Source organism: Stegodyphus dumicola, chromosome 6, assembly GCF_044657685.1.
Source record: "Stegodyphus dumicola isolate Sdum_Otavi_A_Nest chromosome 6, ASM4465768v1".
Classification (NCBI taxonomy): Eukaryota; Metazoa; Arthropoda; class Arachnida; order Araneae; family Eresidae; genus Stegodyphus; species Stegodyphus dumicola.
In genome coordinates, this window is record NC_140773.1 from 53,492,684 (window position 1) to 53,512,449 (window position 19,766).

General features: G+C 33.7%; 1 protein-coding gene across 2 annotated transcripts in view; it reads left to right on the forward strand.

Moving 5' to 3' along the window:
* Positions 1-1,833: 1,833 nt before the first annotated feature.
* LOC118205184 (double-strand-break repair protein rad21 homolog) overlaps positions 1,834-19,766 on the forward strand; it is a 94,097-nt gene continuing 76,164 nt past the window's right edge. For both annotated transcript variants that reach the window (XM_035377622.2, XM_085818322.1), the window contains exon 1: positions 1,834-1,970. The gene's annotated coding sequence lies outside the window, so the exon portion shown is untranslated. The remainder of the gene's footprint in view (positions 1,971-19,766) is intronic.

Below are 19,766 nucleotides of genomic sequence, written 5' to 3' on the forward strand. Positions count from 1 at the left end.
CTCGTTAATTTGGCGACATATTACCAAGCTGGCAACAGTTTTGGCGACTAAACCCCAAAATTTGGGGAGAAATCGCCAGTTTAAGAGACCGTGTGGTGAGATTTTGTTCTGATCCCTGTATAACAGTAAATGAATAACTGTAATTGATGTTCTGTATAACTATAATCGTAGTCGGCCTTCATCTGTCTTCCAGCAATTTTAAGAAGCAGAGAGTGCTAGAAATATCTCAGCGGCCGTGTGAAAATTATATAAGACCGGAGACAGCACCTGCTGTCATTTGTTGTTAGATGTTAGTTCATGCGTGAGTTCTGAGTACTGAGATGTCTTCGGCTTAGCGTCGCTCTTTAAATGCGCTTTGCAATACATTGTGTTTAACGTTCTTAGCAGTTTGAAGAGTAACTACTGAGTGTACTCTGCGATACTGTGAACACCTGTACGAACATTTCTGTAGAAAGTTTCCGTACTCTGAAGTGTTTCTTTTGATAAAATAAATTTTATCAACCTATCATCGGACTTGTGTGAATTATATCTATTACGAAACACTACGCATGTAACAATATGTTTTGTACATATTTCTCTTATATTAAATTTTGATATTGTATTCTATGGCAATTTTGTATCTGTTCGACATCTTTGAGTATTTATTTAGTGCATTTCAAGAACTATGGACCTTTTTATTTCCTCCTCAGTATGGACATCTTGTAAGCACACAGTTATTTCACTGTGCAGACTTAGAAACAAAATTGAGTTATATGTATGTCTTTTGTCAGTGAAACCTAAAAACTGCTTAAGTATTGAAGACTTTTATACTTTGCATAGGCGACGTGCATCTTTTCTTTTACCAGCTAATCAGTTCAACCCCTCTACTTAGAAATTATATTACTTTACCGTTTTAGCCTATCTTCTGTGGCGATCGGGAGTTATTCTACAAAATGTCAAACATCTGACAATCTAGCAAATACTCCTAGCATTGAAGTCAGTTTATCGTTGGGATGAATCGTTGGGCAGTGAGTGGTCGTTTGATATTCACTGGACATAAAACAATTCCTTTGAATATCAAACTTTATTCCTGGAAAATATCAGAGATTAAAACGGCATTTTCTTCCCTATGTTCTTCACACTCACTGTGTTTTCGCGTTCTTTTTCGTATTTACTGTGTTTTCGCGTTGACATAATACATTATAGCTCTTAAAACTGCGACAAATACCTTCTACATTTTAGAGACATAAACTTGGTTTTATTTCTTACCATTTGACATTTCGTAAAAATGTACAATCAAGAGAATAAAAATACTAAATAAATTTGAGTCTCAAATACATGACAAATTGGATAAAAATTACTAAGAAATGACAGGTGTGTCAATGCTTAAAAGTAAAAACCAGTACCACAAACAAAATCAGCTATGTTTTATAATTCGTTTTTCGTATTTGGTCTCTATCTTTCACTCTTTATAGAACACAAATTTGAAGAACTGAATCACAAACAACAAGCCAAAGGCTCAGGAGCATAATTTACTATTAATCTGGTTTTAAAATCCGCTCAATCCTTCTTTCCAAAAATTATTCGGATTATTTAGAAGTGCATTAAATCACGATTTCGCAATCACCGGATACACAGATCATTCGCACAGTAATAATTATTTCCGCGAAACTGGTTATTTTTAACCGAAAAAAAAATAATAATGGATGCCTCTTAAATTGATTGCGGATATGTGAGCTCTTAGAAGATGAGAAAATGTGATGACGCAATCTTCTGCGCGTGCATGAGTATATAAATATCGGTATTAATAAATAATGAATGATTTATAAACTTTTTACGGATAGTTTTTTAGTTAGATTACGGACATTGCGGTGATCTCTTGTGTTCTTATCAGTATTGCTCGTACCAGAAACTGTAATCGAGCTAAACAGGAGAAGTTTAGCCATTTTATCACAGAATATTCAGTGCTGATTGCTGAAAGTGTTATGCATGTAAGTATAGAAGTATTTCAGATGTAAGTATACTCAAATAATTTCATAAAATACCCACCAGAAAACTGTTGAATCTCAGCCTTGAAATGCAACGAGTCCCAATATGCTCAACAATGAAAAATAAATTGTTTTAAGGAACTTTGAAAGTTCTGCGTTCAAAATCGTTATTCGTTTTGTGGTGTTGTCTATTTGGCGTAATCCATTTCCCATAAGCAATGTATTAACAGAGCAGAAAAGCTTCTCTGAATACTTTTAGAGAAATATAAATCTCTAATACAGAAACGTAACAGATTCCTGATACAATAATTTTAAAAAAAAAATCTTACTATGAAACCTACCGATATCTAACTTATATATTTATTTCCGTAACAAAAAAAAATCCAAATGAAAAGAGAATTTTAGTGAATATTTTAGAATGTAGTCTAGAGGTAAAATTCCGAACATTGGGCACTTCAGTCGCTGATGAAAACAACATTATTGCCACTGTAAAGCCGTGACATCTTCTCATTTTTCGTACTCTATTCTACCCGTCCCCTGACGTCTTCCTTGACGTTTCACCCACGGATTTTTCAGTCTTTGGTCTCTTGAAAAGAGGTCTTTCTAAGCGCAAATCCTCTCTAACTGATGGACTCTGCAAAATAGTGGAAGAGAAAGGATAATTCCCTGAAATTTTACAGAAAGCCCTTCTGTCATGGAAATCACGATGCAGACTTAAGTCCAGAAAAACGACTATCAGATCGGACATTTAAAAAATATTCTTTACATTTAAACATTAATTAAACAGACTCGAAATGTGTAAAAACCCGAAATATGTACTAAATTTGTAAATACTCTCTGTAATACAGGGCAAGGGACAATAAATGGGGAAATCCAGGCTCGGCGTTAGGTATTTTGCACCCCGGTCCAGTCTCTGCGTATTCTAAATTTTACTGCCCTGTATCTCTCAAAATTCTGAAAATTTTGCCGCCCCTAGTTTCTTCTACTCGGTGCCTCCCTTAAATTAAAAAAAAATTTGCTGTCCGTAAATTTTGTTACTTTAGATTCTGCTTGTCTAAATTTAAAAAATTTTGAATCCTTGAATTCTGCCGCATGGCAATGGGTTGCACCGGAAGATCCTTGCACGAAGAAAGAGAGAGTGAACGGCTACGAAGACGATGACAGCGGTAGCGATGGCAACGACTTGCAAGCTGTAGCAGACGAGACAAATAGCAGTTCCAGCACCATTGAATGATATAGCAGCCTAAGGAGTAGGATTGAATTAGAGCGGGAGAGATTCAAAATTCAGGGAAGTAGAATTAAAGGTATCTTATTAGATATTCCAATATTAATATTACTTTGTATTCTTAATTGAATGTAGATTTCGTTTGAATTGATAATATTGTATTCGTTACCAGTAGTTTATCCATGAATATTTTTAATTTTTTTCTTTACTATAATGGCCTCCCTCTAAATTAAATTACTCCCGTAATTTTCCCGTCATTTTTGTATGATAAATTTAGTAAAAGAAAAAGGGGGATGTGCACGATTAAATACAGTAATCCAAAAATTAACGGCTGCGAAAATATAGGCTGGTTAAGGAGTTTGTATAAATAATTACTTGTTTAGCAGCTGTTTTAATATACTCTGAATATTTCCGAAGTAATTCATCAAGCTAGATCCTTCGCAAGTCTCAGATTGTTTGCATTCAGTTGATTTGAAAGCTTTCTGACAGAACTAAATTCGTGTGAGTTGTACTTCCAATAAAAAATGCAAAATTAATTTTAAAAAAATGACTTAAAATGGTATATTGGAAACATGTGAAATTTAATCAAATAATTATTAAAATTTTTATTTGGTTTAAATTCTTATGTAAAAAGATTACATTTAGAAAATACGAAAAACTTGGAGGTTTGTATTAAATTTACATTTAGAAAATTTGAAAAACTTGGAGGTTTGTATTAAAGTTACAAAGATAATAACTTATATTTCTGACGCTGCAATTCGATTATTAGATTTCGTTATTTAGGCATCCCACGCTTTTATTATTCATGATATAAAGCTATCGACGAATTTTCTAAAGGGAATTATTTAATTTCTCGTTTCCATTAAACTATGTGATAAATGATTTTTCTCTTTTTAGCTGATTAATTATTTTTTTTTTTTTATATATTTTAAACATCCAGCCACTAGCGCACTAGCCACCTAAATGAAGATATTATGAAAAGAAAAAATATAGAATGATTTGAATGGGTCCAGCTAGTAATTAATAATAATAGAGGTGAAGAAATGTATTTATTAGTTTCGATTGGCGACGTTTTAGAAGATTCGAGAAAACGCATTTTTGAAGTTCTAAGGCCAGTGTTTTCGCGAAGTTTCCAGAAGCTCGTACTGCACTATATGTAGGCTCCGAGAGTCAGGACGAGTTAATCAATTATGAGAAACGAACGTTTTAAAGAGAGTTCACGATATTCCTCGTGCAGTGAGGAGGACATGCTTAATATTCGCTTTCTCTTTGAGCTATTTACAGCCATTTATTTGATTTAGAATTTATAATTAAATAGGCTTGTTCTTCCTTCCTTTCGGAGTGATTATTATTTGTAATTAAATTGTCAAGTTCTTCTTGCTAATTCGGAGAGTTTACTTAAAGAGACAGCCACGAGCTTCTAGCTCGCGACATTATTATCAGTATTTCTTGTAGCATGCAACAACTGATCTTCAGTTTCTATTATATTAATTTTTATTCTTTGCTTCTGAAGTAATTCAGTATTCTTTGATTGTGTTTAAAATACTTAATAATTTGTTGGGTGATTTTTTAAAGCAGTTCCTATCGAGAACGTACTGTCTATCTCGGTATACATTGCCTTCACTAATTCAGAAAAATATACAGCTGGGAGGTCTGCAGTAAAGGCTGGATAACAGCGCTGAATGCTCTTATCCACTTAACCTTTACTGCAGTCAATCCGGATCAATGGCGATTAGCATCTGGTTGTATGATTGATTTTTGTCTTTTCTCTCCTTGTGTAACGTGAAAGAGCCAGTTTCCCTCCAAACTTGCTCCACGATGGTATCCCTCCACTTTGGCAGAGAGCCTTTTTGTTTTATGCCATATTCAAATGATCTTTAATCTGAGTTTCTCAAGTCGCAAAATATTTATAATGTTAATAAGTGCTCCATGTTTGTTATTGCATTTTGTGTGTGATTTCTACGAGAGAAAACAATCTCTCTAATTATGTTGCTGGTCTTAAATAATCATGCTGATGAAGTACAGTGGGACCTTGGTTAACAAAAAAATTTTTCAAACGGAAAATGTCTTGGATGACGAATGATGTCTCAAGATGTGAAGAAGTAAGCCAGCGACAAATTATACTCCAAAATGCAGTTAATGCAGTGGAAGAAATGTTTTCAGACGATGAAGACAGAAGAGAGATATTCCTTGTTATTTGACCCACGAAATTTGTGCAAAATGAGGTAAGGTGCCAAGGCTCGTGGAACACTAACGCCTGATAAAGCAATAGAAAGCCATGTCTTGCTTTGGGATCATTTTAAAACAAAAAAATCACTGTGAACAAACTTTTAATGTAACAATGACTCAGTGATTTATAATAAGAGGCGAGAGGTGATAAGAGAAAAAGAAAGAAAAACTATATAAATAAATGAATAAGCCAAAACGTTTTATGATAGACTGCCAACCAAGGGGACCAACGAGACTAAAATATTCTGTATGTTCTGACTCAAGAAAACCATCAGAAAAAAGTAACAGAAGTGAAAGAGGAAAGATGAGCCACTAGAATGTATTAGCAAGATATTATATTAGGGGTTCTCAACCGGGAGGAATTCCCTCTAGGGTAAATTTCTAGTTTCAGGGAAGGAATGCAGTCAGCCTTTCATTTAGCTGTTCAATATTTAGTTTTGGTTTATGAATGTTAAAACGAAAATTACTTTTATTCAAGTTTTGGTATTTATTAACATTTTTTGTACGTTTTGTTGTTAATAAAACATATTAAAAATAATCTAAAATAAATGTTAATGTATTTTTCAAGTTTCGTAAAGAAGTGAGGGAGACTGAACTTGTAGCAGTGGTGAAAGGGTTGCATGGGGGCTAAAAAGGTTAAGAATTCGCGTATTACACCATAAAACGTGATCACAAATTGAGTTGGAAACAAATAACATTTGTCATAACTTAGTTTGTATTATTTTGCGTTCCGTTCCTTTAAGTTCTCTGAAAAATTCAAGCTCACGTGCAGGCTATTCTTGGATCATCTATGTTCTCCGTTTGTCCGCATTTCCCATGCCTAAATTAGCACAAGTAACTGGAAGTTTAATGTATCTCATTAGTTAAACTTATAAAAGACTAAAGGCACTAGGAATATATTGCAATATAACTATATTGTTTATATATTTTTCAAAATAATTTGTAACACACGCAGATCTCCATCCTTCCAGTATGGTTTCGAAGACTAGTTTCTTCATTCTTGGGAAATTAGTGTGCAAAGAACACTGTCGCGTTTCGTCTCGTTTGTTAAATGTCTCGCCTTCAGTCTTGTGTTTCACTTAGAGGAACAGGGGAAAGTCACGAGGAGCAGGATTATAGGGAAAACACTCTAACAGCTTTATTCCAGTGCTGGACAAATATTCGAAGCAAACTTTAGAGCGTTGAGCTCGAGCATTATCGTAATGAAGAAACCATGCGTCTATTATTGAGTCTGGGCTCAGGTTTTTGAGAGTTTCGACAACTTTAGGCAAGTAGTACTAGATATGCCACTTCTCTGTGACTGTTTTCTGAATTTCCAACACAACCCGCTTTTCTTCACGTTCTAGGAAATACGGCCACTATTCGTTTTCACTAATCTTGATTTTCAAACAGCCACAGTGGTCTGCTCATCTTCGAACTCCCACATTTTACTCTGAACAGATGTTGGGACGTCATAATGGTGCAGCCAAGTTTCGTGCTTATCACAAAACTGTTTACATAGGGAGGTAAATGTTTTCAACATTTTGCTGCAGCATGGAACACGACGTGCCATCTGAACGTCAGCCAAGTTATGTGGCAGTCAAACTTGCGAAGTTCGCAAATTTGATCTCGAAGAATATGATCTCGTAGAATAATATACGAACCACTGGTGCAGTAGTATTTCTACTCACGGAACTACAACTGGTGTAGTAGTATATTATTTTACTCACGGACATCTCTATTTAGTGGTTGGTTGCATGCCTGTCTATCTCAAGATATTCGTATTTCAACACAGTTCTCTACAGTTAGAGACGAAAATGTTTTATCTGACCATTGAGTGTTTTCAAGATCAACACTTCAATACTTAAGCCACGTTAAAAATTAGTAGCGTAAAATTGTCCTATTTCGCTAGCACAAATAAAAACCAAATGGTACTGAGAAAATAAACAGAGCAGCTACAATGCAGATTGGGACACATACCTACACTCTCTAGAAGCGGATGAGGGTAATCAGACCGGAGCGGCCAGTTTGCATAGAGGTACCGGAAATTTTGCTTTTGCAAATTGCATTAACCAAGACAGAGAGTGTGCTTTATGAAGTTCAATTTATACTAAGAAGAATTCAGTGTTTGTCAAGAAGCCTAGGACGCCCATGTGAAGATCAAAACGAAAAGTCGCCAGCTTGCTTAAGGATGCCGGCGTCGTAATGAAATCGTCGGCAAGGCTGGGCATGAAAATTTCCCGCCTCTTTGCAATGGATGAAAGAATAAGATCCAACAGTTATGACGATCTAATGATGACAAGGTTAATACGATGAATTTAATACTTTTATCATTAGTTTATCTTTGAATGTTTCTGGACAGTGTCATTAAATATTTTTTTCAATGAGTTTATTATTTTTTTGTTGCATGAATAGTGCAATTAAGGTTCATATTTCATCCGTTTCTAAACTACTGGATATCAGGTAACAAGGTAGACGTATGGCCGCCAGCCGCCTCGGAAAAGTTTCGCAATTTTTGATAGCCTTGATTGATAGCCACATTATATTGTAACTGCCAGTGATAGCCCGTTTCGAGGCTATTTCAATACTGTCACAATGCTCTTTATATATTTATGCCAATGAAAAAAAAAAAAAAAGCCTTTTTCCTAGGACAAGAGACAGTGGACATATCGCCCTTTGCAATGGAGTAGTATTCCGTTGTGCTATCAAAAATCCATAGATATATATACTTACATTAATAAAATTATTTTAAATGACGTAAATATTTACGTTTTGCAATTTTTACGTTTAAATTACATAAAGTCAATTTTGTGAAAATTATGAAATCTAAATTTTTATGCGCTCCTGCGTTTTCTATTCTTATATTTAGGAAAATTTTGTAGTAGGCTTATAAAAAATAAAGCACAAAAAATGTGACTTCCCTACGACAAAACCATCTGACATATTTGTATTAAAATTCGCGATCATATTCAATGGTATTAAACAAATAGAAGAGCGAAATATTGGCGTTCGTACATAACTAAAAATAAAATATCAGTTTAGAAAAAATGTTTCTTATGTTAAGAGATTAAGTTGCGAGCATTTCTATTCAGATTATTATAAAAAATATTGGTCAATATAACTTTTTTTATTAAATGGAGAATTTATTTAAAGAATCTTACAGAATTCATGTTTTAGGAAACTTTAGAAGGCCTCATTATCAGTAAGTAGCTAACTCATATTATTATTTGCGGTAGTGAAAATTGAAAGATATTTATACTTTAATAATTTTTTTGCACGACTACCAGATTGTGATTCTTAAGTAATAAAATTTCATGAGAACATTAATAACGTATTTTACACTTTTAAAATTTATAAAGAATATCATTGAATGGTAGCTGAGGAGAAAAATATCAGTCTCGAATAATTCCAATTTATTATTTATTAACCGACCCCTTAATGCAAATTGAAAATGACGTCAAAAATCATAGATTTTTAAATAATATACGTCTGCAAATTTTTTTTCTTGTGGGAGTCAAACCTTTTGTGCTTTATTTTTCATGCCAATTAAAACATTTTCCAAACTATTAATATCTTTAAATTTCAAAACGCAAAAGAACATGAATATTCGCATCATTTAAAACATTTTTGTAATTGGAATTATATCTGCTTTAATCACCTACAGTCCACCGCCCTGCCAACTGAGCTATCGACAATGTCTACGCCCCACAGTTGCGGAAATGAAGGTCGGATAAAAACGTTTGTATCCGCGATGTGTGTTATCTATAGTACATAAACAAAATCTGTCCTTTTAAAAAATTAATACAATTTTATGCCTTAATTCTTTTTTCCCTTGCAATTAAAAGTCCCATTACAGCTGCAGGTTTGTTCGCTTAGGTCAGCGGTGCCCAGCCCTGTGCTCTCCGATCGTTTTGTTAGGTACTATGAACAAAAAATATATTTAAAATAACCATTCATTTATATTTCTTAATTGTTAAAATATGGTAAGCATTAGCCATAAGAGATATCTTGCAAGACGTTATAAAAAAATTGATTGCTGACTGATGAACATGGAACCATATTGCTTCATTCCGATGTTAGATGGCTCAGCAGGGGAAAAGTACTTTAACGATTTGTAGAACTTCTTTCGCCAAAGGAGCAGTTTTTGAATCCGGAAACGAGAGTTATAAAGATAAATTTGTTGACAGAAGAGAAACAGCATAAATAAGCTTTCGAAATATTTCACTTGCCCTATTTGTGTTTCATTTCTAGACATTTTCTAGAGGCTTCATCGACATCTACGTAAAATGTTGTCATGGATTCAGAAACTGATTTTTTTGACAATCGAAATTCGGATAACAAAGGCTGTACCTAAAACGAGCAGCAAATAAAACCAATATACTGTAAATTAATTATAGGGAAAATGAAAGGAAAAACTAGTTATACATAATTTGTTATACTTTATAACCTCTGAAAATAACTTTCGCGAGTCGTTTTAGTACTTTTTGTGTAGTGCAGAAAGATTATGAAGATTTATGATAATGAATTCATGTGTAGACTTATTGAAATCAGACACATCACTAATTTGTCTTCTATGAAACGAGCAATAAATAGCTAAGTTTAAGAATAAAAAATTTGCTTATTATAATTATGCAATGGAAGTTAAAATGATCTTTCCAAAACTCTCTTACAGTTAATGCTGTGCGAGAGGTCACTTCAAAGCACTTCTGAAATAGTACTTTAGTGTAGAGTTATTTGAAATTACTGATGAGTTGCTAGTGTATGCTATGAATGAGAGAAATCATTCTCGCGGGGGGGGGGTTTAGAATGATGAAGTCCAAACTCCGACAACGCGTAGCCCTAAAATTTTGGAGTTGGGTTGGAGCCTTGTTCGTTGAAGGGTCTTCGGACGGAGATTTATCTTCTAGGAGTAACTTGTGCGGAACACAATATTAAACCATTCGCGGAAATATTCTCTTGCTACCGAAGCCTTGCTGTTTGACCTTTGCGTCAGAGGTAATTGAGTTTTCCGAACGTCATGCTTCTTAAAGGCCGTCGGGTTTCCAGAGTAATAGAACAATCGAGACTTCGTTTTTCAGTCCCTACTTGGCCACAGCAAAGACAGTAAGCTTTATTCTTCATTGGTCTGTGCTTTGGTTCTTACGTAATATAAGTTCTGTTTGGCATCTTCTTCGAAAACAGGCCTGTTTCAAGAAATTAAAATTATGTTGCGAAACAAACAAAATCATTGGGGCCATCTTTAGTACCACTGGTTCCCTCTCCATGTCTCACAACACCGTGAATGCATATTCTCTCGTTAAATTTTAGCAAACCAGCCATGGGTGTGTGGGTGGCTTTAAACACCTGATCCTTTTCGCTCGTGCCTGTCTTGTTTTTGAAAAGATCGGCCATGTATCAGTTTTGCCTTTTTGCAAATTATCGCCTTTGATTTGCCAGCACATTGCTTAATGTTATCGAGATCAAAAGCAATTTCTCAGCATATTCCAATGTCTCTGCGTTTCATTTATTCACCGATTTCACTGTCTTCGCAAAGTAATAACGTCTTTATTTCTTCACAGTGGTAGATATCGTCGTTCTTGGCATATGGTATGTGTAGCCAAGTACTAAGATATGCATGCCACCTTCGTACTTCACAACAATCATTTTTTTTACCTCCATGGTGATCCTAATCATTTTCTGTATTGCTTGACTTTTCTCATTTACTTTTCTAAACTTCATTATTGACAAATATACAAAATATTTACGCGAAAAAAATCCAAAATATTTTGAAAATTTCAGGGAGGATATTTTATTGAATAGTAATTGTTTACTGAAAGATAAGCTCATTCTCGCGGCCAACTCTCTGAAAATTGGCTCAGCCTACTTGAATATACTATCCCTGTTGCTATAGCGACCGCCACCACTTAGACATACGTAAAGAGTAGTAGAGAAACTTGAGGTGTTGTCTCGAAAGAAGTAAACAACGATAGTGCTTGCAGTTGTGATTCATCGAACCTAGTCATATTCCAAACAAATGTTGTGTAAAAAACAAAAAAATTCGCATCGAAACAGGACGTATACCAGATTGGACCTATTTTAAGGCGAATGTATACCGATTGTAAGTGAAAATATTTCACCAAATAATATACATTTATGAGCAATCTATGATCGATTAAACGTCAAGTTATAGAATCAGATCTGCGGATGGATTAACTTGTCGTTTCGAAGGAAATGCACATCCGACTTGATGCACACAAACGCATTTGAAAAACTATCAAATTCCAAGGCGTATTGAAAATGTATTAAAAACATGAGAGGCCCTGACTAGTGTACTCAAATTAATTTATTAAAATCTTGTAGAGTCATTAGAGGTTATATCTATGTAAGAACGTGAAAACCGTGCAATGCCCTCGCTGGGATTCGAACAGCGGATCTCCGGAATGTGGGTCGAGCGTGGTTTCTAGTTAACAACACGAAGGCATGTCGAAGTTTGAAAAAGTAGTCGAACACTACATTCATCGTCTGCAAGGAAAACAAACACCTATTTGACAGAAGAGGGGGGGGGGCGACTTCACTCCTGCCTAAACAGAAAATTTTCGAAATCATAAATTTATCCTAAGACTATCACACAAACACGATATTCTTTAATGAATTAATAAGAAATCAAAAGTGATTTAAAGAAGGGGAAAGTTTTCACAAAATGGTTTATATAAGATCGAAGCTTTCAAATATAAAACTCATCTTAACCAAGTAACCTCCGCTCAAATGAAAAAAAAATCTTTTATTTCCTTATGATTTCGACTTTCATCATAATTGTCCGAGATTATGGAGTAAAAAGTATAAGATGTTGAATCAGTTTAAAATATGTAAGCGAGGCAGAAGATTTAAAGTATACTTTAATAAAAACTTCATTTTATCGTAAAATTGTACATTTAAAAAAAATCGGAAATTTTAGAGTATTTGGCGATAATAATAGAGACGGAAAATGTTCACAGATGGCTGTGCTAGCAGTGTCACGTGATCGCGAGCTTGTGACGCAAGATAAACTTTTAATCGGCAAATCGGTTGTAAAGCGCACCAGAAGCCGTCTTTATTTAAATCGGGTAAGTACTTCATTTTCCTTAGTATTCGCTATGAATTACTGGTTAGTTAAAAGGTGGTGCATTTAGGCTTGCAAATGTGAAGCAGTTTAATACTTCTTCGATATGTAACTAATGAGTCATGCTAGTGTTATGTGTGTTTCAAATCGAAACGCACTATGAGAATTTACTGAAAATGCGTTTGAAGTATGAAAATGTCGAGTTATGATTTGATACTGATGAGGAGCTGATGAAATTTTGAAGAAATAAAATGATTCATTAATTTGAAAAAATTCTTTCATGCTGTAAATATCGAATAACTTCGAATTTTTAAGGCACGATAGGATTTAAAAAATAAATGTTCGGGGAAAATGCAACACTGGAATTTAACCCAAAAGGATTTTGAAATTGAAAAAGTGGAAAAAAATATAAATTAAAAATAATTTTTAATACGTTTTGCAAAAAATATGATAGGTTTTATTCGTTTATTAAATAGGTTTCGTTTATTAAATAGGTTTTCATGTAAGTATTATTACGAATTTTGTACATAGATATTAGTGAAATTGCGTGTGAAATTTTATTTTGATATATAATGTAACGTGAAAAGCTGATCGAAATGATGCTGTAACGAGAAAATAAGAATACAGGGGCAAGCGTATTTTAACATTGAGTTAATGGCTGTCTTGCTACGTTCGCGCGAAATCTTTTAAAGTCGCCAAACTTGGCGACAATTTCGTTTGGTCTCTGTGTAACCGTTGAATAATTTTAATTGATGTTTTGTGTAACTGTAACTGTATTCGGCCCTCATATGCCTGTCAGTAATTTCGAGAAGTACTAGAAAAATCTCGGCGGCCGGGTGAAAACTTCACCAGACCGGGGTGAGCATCAGTCCCCCAGTTGTTAAGTTTAGGGTGAGTTCGGTTGTACTGAGATATCTCCGGGTTAGTTTCCTCTTTCGTGCTTTGCATTGGATTGTGTTTAACGTTCTTAGTAGTTTGAGGTGTAACTACTGATTGTACTCTGTGATTCTGTGAACACTTGTACGAGTTTTCCTGTGGAAAGTTCCAGAAATCTGAAGGAATTGGCCACTTATTTGTTTGGCGCTTTTTATAAGAGTAAGAAGAACTGAATTTTTGTCAATTTTCTTTGAATTTTAAGTGAAAATAGTTCGATGTGACATGGATATCGAGTATGTGCAATTCTTAAAAACGTGCAAGCAGTGGGTGATTCTGCACTTTTCCCGGATTTCTTTTTATAAAATAAATTGGCTGATCTTTGGAATATGGTAACTGGTAGTTTGGCGACATTTTGGAGGTGATAAAGGTTACTACCTAGGACTTTGGTTATAATGTGAGAAGTACTCAGTTCCAATTACGCATTATTTTGTGTGAGGGAAATGCGAGATCATGAGATATGTCATGTGACATTAATGGACGAATTACAGTTCTTTAATCGGAAAGGGGGGGGATTAGGAAAACTGTAGTACTATATTATTTTGTATTAAGCTTCATTGTGTGTTGTGTGAAAAAGTGGAAGTGTGCATGCCACGATGAATGAAGATCTGAAGATTAGGTAAGTTAGTATTTTTAATCATTTGAGGATATTATTTTTATGCATTGTTCTAAATGTAAGGAGTAAATAAATTAATATGATATTATTGGAAAATTGTTTTTAACAATGATTTAGTTTAAAGTAATTAGGATTGTAATCTAATTTTTATTAATTTAATGTATGTGCTTATTTATATTTTAAGTAGTGTTTTTTTAATTTAATTATATTTTAATTTAATGATCGTGATTTTGTGAGTTATATGTTTGTAGTATTTTGGAATACGTTTGAGTAGAATACGTTGAGTATTTTCATGAAATTTTTCTAATTTATGAGAAAAAAGCAGTGTACATGGATATAGTGAAGAGTGTGCGCAATGCCATTTTTGTGCAACTCTGGGATGTTTTTTTAAGTAAAAATAAGTCGACGTGTACATGGTTTAGTGATATTTTAATTAAATGATAGTTATTTTGTGAATTTTATGTTTGTAGGAATTTGGAATACGTTTCAGTTGAAGTAAACGTGTATGGAAGTAATTTAAATATTTGACACTAAGTATTTGTAACCATTTGTAATGTTTGCGATATGAATTCGTTGGTGACGTTTATAATAGATAATTTAGAGGTAAAAGTTTTTGGATATTTTATTTATTTTATACGTGGAAATGTTCATCCTTGGAAAGGGTATATACTTTTTCGCGATAAGGTAATTTCATATATGTGCTTTTTACCGAGTTTAAAGATTCACAGAATTTTTTTGCATTTTCGTGCAAATTTTTGTAATTTATGAGAAAATAGCAGTGTAGATGGATAAAGTTAAGAGTGTGTGCAATGCCATTTTTGTGCAATTCTGGGATGTTTTTTTAAGTAAAAAGAAGTCGACGTGTAAATGGTTTATGTGTATGTGCTATTCTGAAAAACGCGCAAGGAGTTTGCGATTGTGCACTTTTTTCCATTTCTCATGATTAAGCAGTTTTGTTACATAAAATTTCTAGCATAAGTGTAATTCGGCTAGTAGATTGTTGAAAAAGTGTTCAGTAAATAAAAAGAAACATGTCTTTACATCGTGAAGACAAAATGGCGGGAAAAAAAAATAAAAAAAAATAAAATAGAGGGTTGCTGTAACGGAGTTGGTCGCCAAATTTTCGCCAAGAAATCGCCAAGTTACCATAATCCAAAGATCAACCAATAAATTTTATCAACCATCAGCGGACCTGTGTGCCTTCAAACTATTACGGATCCGTATGCACGCAACAGTATAATGAACTACTTAATATACGGAGAATTTTGCTCAGATATAAAGTGTTAAAATATTTCTTCGAATTTAAGGCATTTCAAAAGGCGTTCCCTTTCGTACGAATTTAAGCCGATTTGTCTAACTGTTCAAAAATTTAAATAAGTACGCCTTAAATTCGAACTGATATGGTATTAAACATTTTGATATTTAATAATTTTTAATGTTCATAAAAAAGTGTCGAAATTTTGCAGAAAAAAGTTTTTTTTTGAGGAAAAAATTGAAAATATGGTATGAATTAAAAATATTTTACACAATCGTAATATCTTTTAGAGTGAACCCAGTAGCCTCGACCACCGCTTTGAGAACACTACCCCCTCAGAGACCAAATCTAGAACTGTAAGTGGTCGTCTTAGAGAGGGGTCACTGTGTTTATGTTACTTAATGATTAATATTTTACTATAATCTACCTATGACTTGTCTCAGGGTGAAATTGAGAGGGAAAGAAAGATAAAATAAAATGTCTAATATATTAAACATTAATATGAAATTGAATAAAGGTACAACTAGGGAACAGTGATGGGGTGCATTTGATTGATAGCAATGCTGAAGTTCTACATGATGCCGGGTTAGTGTAGTTATTTGATGTTTTTTGAGAGAAAAACAGACCGTTGTGTACACACATGGAAGAAAAGAGCAAAAAATTATAAAATGATTTCGCGAAAACTGTGAATGTTTCGTTTCTTGTATCATATAATCCTTATTTAATAACTACAATTTGTGTTTTCTGGTGATACCATGATAATGTTTGCAAATTTACGATCAATAAAGATATTTTCGAACTCTTTAAAAATGCCGTGAAAATCATCTTGCATCCTCGATAATTAACTTTTACCGTTTTATATGCAGAAAATCTCCAAATTCGCTAAAGTGGTTGCTTTAATTCTATAGAATGACAAATGCTCTTTAGGCAAAGCATAAAAAAAGGTAATGATAAGGCTATTATTAAAAGACGTTCATTCCTCTAAAATACAAATGTAATTTTGAAAAAATGAATGAAAGAGTGCCATTAAAAAGCTGTTCTTCGAAATATGTAAAAAAAAGATAGTTAGGTGATCCTAATACAGAGTAATAAATTTGTATTTTCTATCTGGCTGAGACGGAATCGGTAATCATGTTTCATAATCAGTGCCCTTTTTAATACCTTTTTGTTTTTTTCTGGCAGGGCTCACAAAGGTGGTTATTACAGTTCAATATTATTACCTGAAAGGTTTTTGTAATTTGTTGAAAGTTCTTTCGACATTCTGGCCACGTCGTTCCTGTGCAGAGCTCAAATGAGTTTTCAAGAAATACAGAAAATAACTCAGCGTCCGTGACACAATACTGCATAGTACTGACGCTTTCTTTAACAGGATAAATAAATGTACTTTTGTTTTCCACAAACATCATGAACCTAGCGATTCGACGGCCAGTAGTCCCGTGGCTTCTCCTTAGTAGTCATTGTGGCCTTTCTACAGGATTTATTAACTTTTGGTAAGTAGTTGCGGTTCTTCGAAACGAATCGGAAGTTTTATACTTTGCCGGTTTGTCATTTGGCTTTCTATAGAATGCGTAGAAAATGTGTGAAATATAAATCGTTTCGTACATTGCCGTCTAGTTTTAGGCATTCCATGGAATGCTGGATTTCATACTTTGCCGTAACATATATATATTTTTTCACACATATATCTTCATAGGAAAAAAATAATGGCCAAACTTTCATAGAGACCCCGCTCAATCTAAACATCGCCAAAACGGCGATAATAGTACCATATTGCGATCTCATAAATGCTTTTCTATTTATAGCAACTACTCTCTGTGGCGACCATGTTCTTGATTTATTATACATCTTTCTTTTTTGTTGAAGATTTACCCGCACTTTTAATGTTTCTAGTAATAAACCGGTAGAATTAGTTTAGTTAAAGAAGTCTTCAAACATAGATAAGCGCGTTCAAAAGTGTAAATGGTACATTGCGATTGAAAGCATGTTCGGCCAACGGATAATATGTGCACCAAACTATACAAAACATTAAAAAATTTTGAATGCCTTACAGTTAGTACGTGTACGGTCATTTTATTTATTAGGTACTCCGACGTTAGGCACTACACGGTAAGGAAGGCATGCCCAGTGGAGGACCTTCATAAGGAAACTCGCTCGTATACATGTTGTACATGAGGAAAACTATGAAAACGCCCATACAGCCAACCCGTTCACTGGGACTCGAACTTCGAACTGAACTACTAGTGTTTAGCGTTTTTACCATTCGCCCGTTGGTGGGCCTACCTAGTTCGTGCTCTCAATGTGTTGAACTGAACCAGCAGCTAAATACCAAACTTTAATAAAAAGGCAAACTGTTCTAAATGTCTAACCTTTTAAAAGCGGCATAAGCAAAGGGTTTTAACTAGCGACTTATTATTCCAAAAGAGACGTCAGTTCCGTATAGGATATTTGTTTTGAAACGACATTTTGCATCGAAACACCTAAATGCGTTATATCACTTTTCAAATTGTTGCAACCAAATATTATCGCATTGTATTATATGTAAAGAAATTAAATAATGAAGAATCTGCATGTAAGTATGGATATTTCTCGCATTGTAAAAAAAAAAAAAAAAAAAAAAAAAAAGACGGTACGTAGAGACGTCAATTTTGAATAACGTAGTCATCCACTTAAACATGGGTACCTGGAAGTCCGAATTTTGAATTAAGAATTTAATTATGTATTTCATATTTTGTAAAACTTTAAGGAATTTTTGATTAACAAATTTAACGATTTCAAAGCGAGCAGCGGTAACACTGTAGGAATTTTTGATTAACAAATTTAACGATTTCAAAGCGAGCAGCGGTAACACTGTAGAAATTTTTGATTAACAAATTTCACGATTTCAAAGCGAGCAGCGGTAACACTGTACGGAATTTTTGATTAACAAATTTAACGATTTCAAAGCGAGCAGCGGTAACACTGTAGGAATTTTTGATTAAGAAATTTAACGATTTCAAAGCGAGCAGCGGTAACACTGTAGAAATTTTTGATTAACAAATTTCACGATTTCAAAGCGAGCAGCGGTAACACTGTACGGAATAAAACATATTTATTTCCAGCCCGCGAGACTGTATACCGGAAATTTTAAAGATATGCTGTTTTTAAATGTTTTGTGATTTTAGTAATCAGCTGGTTTCTGTGTACCGTAAAAGAGTGAGAAGAATATGATGTTTTATTAATCACAAAATATTTTAAATTAAAAGAGAAAAAATGTTTTGTAGGTCAATTTACTAAAAAAATTATACACTGGCATATGATAAACTGAAAAAAATAGAAGAATGTTATGCCAACACTTAACACTTCATCAACAATTCTAAACACAGCTGCTTTTAAAATTTTTGTAATATTACCGTTGAACTCTATATTGCGTAAGTACAAAGAAAATGACGCTTAATAATAAACCTAAAAATACAAAAAGAAATGGGTTAGCAGGAGTGAGTGCAACAGCAGCAGAGTGGAAGACTGCGAGCTGAGCGAGAGCGTAGAAAAATCATAACAAACCCTTTTAGGCGACCTTTAAAATCTGAACCCTTCCATATTTTTCTTTTCTTTTTTGTGCACTAGGATATAATTCCAGGAATATAAATAAAACTATTGAAAATTTGAGTAATCCTTGCTGAAAGCTTTAAGTGCTGCTTGCAGAATATATTCAAAGGGAGTAAATTCATGGTAATTAAATTTCTATAAGGGTTTTGTAAACACTCTGTGTATAATTAATTCGATGAAAGACTCAAATATTTGTCTTTTTACTTTAACGTGTGTTTATGCAGAGGGTATGTACACATCTTAGGACAATTTAAATAAAGAATTAAAAAAAAATGTTTTGAATAAACATTTCTGGCAACAGATTATTTGAAATGAGAAATATCGTAGCTACTTTTAAATTAATTCTTTTTTCAAAATGTCCCTCATGTTAACAACGTGTGTTTTGAAGGATATGTTTTTGCACTTTTCGAAGAGAAATATTCCCATTCCATAGTTCAAAAACGTTGTGGAATCCGTCGTATTAAAATTTCGAAGTTCAAAATAAGCAGTATTACTAATGGGAAAAGGAAACCAGTTGCATGGAAAGAAGACTCCAAAGGGATACCCGAAAAAGTTTACGTACTTTAATTTTTCTAAAGTTAAATATTTGGTAGCAAGAAAAAATCCGCCGACGCAGAAATAAATTGCGGAGTCTTTAAATACATCTGTATCAATAATAAATATAGTAATAAACTAAATATTAAGATCTAAAACTTTAAAAAGCGAAAAACAGTAATGTTCACCGGATTTTCCTTAGGTATGTGGCTCAACGGAGTGGATTTTTATAGTCTTGTATGAAAACTATTTAGCAGAAGATAAATGGAAATACATTGTATGAAAGCCCCTTGTATTGTATAGCGCTCTATAATGAATCATGAATTTACCTAAATGACTAACAAAAATATGGTCTGTTTGTTATC